A 5,551-nucleotide genomic window follows, 5' to 3' on the forward strand; every position below is an offset into this window, starting at 1 on the left:
GGAGGGACTCTGCTTGGTTTTTCTTGGGAATTTGATTCATTTCCATTTGCATAATACATCATAACATTCATATTTCTATTAAAAGAAAATATGGGCTTATGTTCTATAAGATTCCAGAACTACTAACCATGTCAGTCTCATTTTAAGCTATTCTCTAGATTGTTCTGATCAGTATAATATTATAACCAATATTACTGGACATAGTTTGGTAGGAAACTATTACATACAGTGCATTTATAGTTTAATATTATTAATTACATTCATTATTTGCTTATAGGATACTCATGTACTGACAATTAGATTTATCTACAACATCTCAAATCAAAACCACTCTGAATATCCTGTTTTTAAAAATTAAAAAGGGATAGATGGTGGAACATGGTCCAGGGATGGGTGCCACATCACTTCCTACCCTGAATCATTTGTAAATACACATATGCCCACACAGAATACATACAATAAACATAAGCAATTAAATAAATACATGGCTAAGTAAGTAAATAAATAAATGTAAGTGTTCTAAGTAGTGAGACTGCAGGCGTGAGTTAAGATGCCTACTTTTTGTCTCTAAAAAGCAACAGACTTCTAGATTTGATCATTTGTGTATTTCCTGAAAGGATCCCAGAATGTAAATGATTCGTTTTTCATGAACTCCTCCTCATCACTAATGTAAGTGTGTACATTAATATTGTGTCAGAAACAGAGGGATCTGCGGGGAGGGGGATGCATCAAGTTTAACATATGAGGAGCTGGAGAGATTTCTCAGCTGTTAAGAGCACTGGCTGATCTTCCAAAGAATTGGATTGAAATCCCTACAACCTCAATGACCGCTCACAACTGTCTGTAACTCTAATATCTGACACACTCACAGGGACATTCGTGCCGGCAAAACATCAGTACATATAAAAACAGTTTAACACATGGAAGGAGACAGGGACTGATGCTGAAGCTTAGTTTATAGACTGCATGTCTAAGATGCATAGAGCCCTGTGTTCATCCTTAACGTGGCAGACAGTAGGCAAGGAAGTTCCTGCCTGTCATTGCAGCACTCAGGAGGCAGCAGTGGGAGGCTCTACAATTTGAGATTATCCTCAGCTACACAGCTGTGTGTGAGGCCATTTGGTGCTTCCCCTGGTATGGTGAAAAGTCAGATAGCAGCCTGTGGGACCTAATCCTCTATCATATGGGTTCTGAGGACCAATGTACAGTCATCAGACTTGGCTGTGAGAGGCTTTACCATCTAAGCCATCATACCCTGAACCCTGATTCTTTTATTCTTCATTTTTAGGGGGCATTACTTTGAGACATTGAAATTTCCAATTGGGCATCTTTCTCTTGAGACAAGGTTTCTCAGTGTAAACACAGGCTGCCCTGGAACTCACTCTATAGACTAGGTTGGCCTCAAACTCCCAGAGATCCACCTGCCTCTGCTTCCAGAGTTACAGGATTAAAGGTACCACCACTACTCAGCTGGGTTTTATTTTTATTATGGGCTTGTGTAGTTTGGATAGACCTTGAACAAGACTTTTCTGCCTCCACCTCTCAAGTTTTGGCATGATAGTTGTCACTCACCACATCCTGTTTATGGAGAGGCCTAGTGAATTCTGGGCCAGCACTCTACCCACTGAGACCCATCTGAGCTGAGAACATTGATAAAGGCGACTTGGAGATGCACAGCTACACACCAACATCCTATCTCAGGTAGTAGAGATAAGAAGATAGAGGGGGAAGGGGGTGTTGTTATTGTTAGTCTACTTCCTGATGCTTAGGGCCATCAAGTTCCTTGGGGCAAATTTGATCTTTGCTGTGAAGATATTAAATTTCTTCCTCCTCTCTTACCAATGGCACCCGGCAACAATAACCAATATCAGCAGCAGCAGCAGCCACAATCCCTTGGGGTTCTAGCATTTATATACTCTCTGAAGAGTCCCCAGGATTCCAAATGTCACACATATGCAGAAACTCTCTGTAGCTGGCAAAATCACACCCCTGCCAGAACAAAAGGCACATCACAGTCTGCTGCTGTGGACAGTCTGAAGCTATATCCAACACTTGGGATTAAAACAAAAACTTGCTCCCATAACATTTTATGTTTTTAAAGAAAGCAAAAATTTCACTATACTGAATCACAGGCCTGTGCCACTAAGCAAGGGAGCTAGAACACAGAGATGCTCCTCTGCTTCCTTCCCTCCACTTTCCTTTTCTGCCTCTTCCATCCCCACTTTCCCTCTATGTTCCCTCTATCCTTCCCCTTCAACTCTCTCTTCCCTTTCCCTTCCTCCCTTATTTTCCCACACCTTTTTTTTTTTTTTTTGAGGCATGGTCTCTTTTAGCCCAGGCATCATATTAACTATGTAGCTAAGTTGACCATGAACCCCTGTCCCCTCTGCCTTTGTCTACCATGTGCCCCCAGGAGGAGCCTCAGGAGCATTGCCCTGAGCTTGCTTTATATTGAAGCCACCTCCTGTATGGCATTTAGTGAATCCCCTGCCTCCTGGCTCCATCTTGAAGTGCCCATCCTCCTTCAGCATCCCTTTGCCAATTCCTGGGCCTCTTCTCTTCAGGGACATATTTGTGTTTTCTGGGAACATCCCAGTGCACAGACCTACCTCATGGACCATTGACGTCCTTGGGTTTGATTAGGAGGGCTTGCTGGGGACAGGGGAGCATGTAGCAGGTGCACCAGGTTGTGTTTCTGTCTCTGTCCTTTACCCTCACTGCAGGTTCAGATGGACTAGGACATGCAGTACATTATCAGCCAGGTCCTGCAAATGTAGCTGCTGCAGGTGAAGGGCTGCTGAGGACACAGCTCAGCTGTTCAGCATCGGACCTTCATCTCTGCAAGCTGAAGCCATAGGGACCACCTTTCTAAGTATCAAGGTGAGCAGTGGGAATCATTGTGCACTGGGAGGCTAGCCTGGAGCCTTACTGACATTGACACTAACATGACACAACTCCTTACACTTTGGTCCTTTGATTCACATCACTCTCCACTTGGCTTGTTATGCCTTCTGATATTCTACCTACACTACAACCATCCATCCAGGAATACAAGCTCACTGTGAGAGGGAGATATAACCAGTGTGGGACCCTGGGTGTGGGGCAGAGGGACTCAGAACACATTTTATTCTTCTGGGTCCAAAACAATTACAGCAATAAATATTAGTGTAATGCAATATTTAAGAATGAAAACAACAACAAATGGAGTGTGACTCAGGGGTGTATATCCCAGAGCCTAGAGTCCCCCAGTGATGGAGCCCTGTCACCACTGTAGAGATAGTGGGATCTGAGAGCATGGAGGTGATTAATGAGGTTTACCAAAGTCTCACACAACAAACAACTTCGTTCAGAGCCTCAGTCTATTTGTACTCTAAGGTTGAGAAAGGTCACACGAGTAAAGTTCTCATGAGTTCAAGTTGTTCACAAAGACAAGTAACATGTGGCAAAAACATTTTTCCATAGAGGCATAAACATTTAATTGAATAACAGCATCAAGTAATCTGAATTAAATTTATTCCTACATGCTACATGTTGGAGGAGTGGGGAAATACACTCCAAGAATAATTCTGTGTTTTGAAAAAACTTAGATCACAAGACTTGTTTGCTTGGAGTGTTCTCACAGGCACTCAGATTTTTTCTCACATGACTCAATTCCTGGACTGTGTTCCGACAAGAATAAACCATCAGCTTATGTAAGACCTACCTACTGATCCCAAATGTTGTATCTTTACCTTCTCATCCCAGGTCTTCACCCTGGACTCTCCCTTTTGGGATCCTGATTGCTGGCGTTTCAGGTTGTAGGCCAAGTTGGTTTAATCTTTCGATGCTCTGCCTCTGTTGGTATTCCTTCTATGCTCTGTCCAACAGCTACCTAGCAACAGCCAGGTAGGTCTAGCTTGCTATAAAAGGGACTGTTTGGCTGCTCCCTTACTCTCTGACTCTCAGGCTTTCTCTGATTCTCTGACCCCCTTCATTCTCCCTGACCCCCCCCTCCTTCCCACCTCCTCCCTCTCTTTCCATGTGTTTTTGGCCAACCTCTTCTCTCTCTCTCTCTCTCTCTCTCTCTCTCTCTCTCTCTCTCTCTCTCTCCCTCTCCCTCCCTCCCTCTCTCTCTCTCTCTCTCTCTCTCTCTCTCTCTCTCTCTCTCTCTGTATCTGTCTCTCTGTCTCTGCTCTCCCCTTCCTTCCTCTCTTCATATGTCCGGGCTCAGGGTCATGCTCACTCTGGACTCTCCCAAATGACCTCTGGCTATGCTCTCCTTTTTATCTACACAAACCTCTTCTTTATTTAGAAGCAGCAGTCATGTCTACCCTTTTTATTTCTGTTTTTCATTCATCTGGTGCTGAATCCCAGGCTTAGTAAGTAAGGAAGTAGCGGAAGGGTACATCTGTGAAAGCTTATATATGAACTTGTGTAACCTTTATCACGAGCAAGGCAAACCTGTTGCCTCTTTAATAAGAGATCTGGTAGTCTTAACTAGTTAACAAATTGACTAATGAGGTAATATAGTGATAGATTACCTTGGGCTAAGGAGCTACATCTGTTTTCTAGCTGTCAAGCTTAGCTGTCAATGAAGTCAGAAATCTGGGAAGAATCAATTATAATCTAGGAGTCATCTAGTAATTAAAATGACAGAGGTTGGTCTATAGTCCACTATGTAAACTGTTTCCAGGTCCCTGTGGTCTCCATGGCAACTTGAGCAGAGTCAGTCTGGTCATCAGGCCCAGAAGATGAAAAGCTTTTTCCTGTTAAGTAAATATGTGTGAAATGAGAAACGACCCACAAGTTAAAATACTATTTGATGGAAAAGACTCATATTTTATTTTAAAAAAACCAAACTCCTTTGTCTTTTTGTAAAGTGTTTTCTTCAAACTCATTAAGATATTGTCACTATGTCCTTTGTTGGAGTGAGAAGCTGCAGTGTGGAGGGAGTACCTGTTTAGTATTAGTTGATGCAGTGATCCTGAGTCAATATGTGAGTACAAAAGCAATAATTATTGCATCTATTTCATTAGCATGCTTTAAGCCAAGTCTCCTGCTTCGTAGGGATTGTTCCTTGGCCAAAACATTGACCCGTGTCTTCATTGGAAGGTTAGACCTGCACCCAGGCCAGAGATTCTGTTCTCTGGTTCATGGATTTTTTTTCTCTTATCAAGATTTCATTACTTCAACTTCCCTCCTTCCTAAAACCCCTAGAGTAAGTTAGCTCAGAGATCAGAGGTCCCAAAATACTTTTAACGTCATTGACCTCTGGTAAGAATGAAACTGCTAATAGTTCTAGTGATAGTGCTGGCTTTTAGTCAAGAAAGCAAAAGGTTGCTTTTCTTTGATTTCTTCTTACCCTAAACTGTTTAGCCAATTTCTGCTTCCTGTTCTTATCTAACCCACTCTAAAGAGGTAATCCTACTGGGATTGGGGCAATAACTGATAGCTTCTACCAGCTGTATTTGGGGTGTCAGGTATCGTACAGGGCCACCCCACCAGAGGTCCTCTGTCAAAAATCTCTATTGTCAGATGTAAACAGTAAAGAAAGTCATTGACTGGTATCTTG

The sequence above is a fragment of the Mus musculus genome, chromosome 10 (assembly GCF_000001635.26).
Source record: "Mus musculus strain C57BL/6J chromosome 10, GRCm38.p6 C57BL/6J".
NCBI lineage: Eukaryota > Metazoa > Chordata > Mammalia > Rodentia > Muridae > Mus > Mus musculus.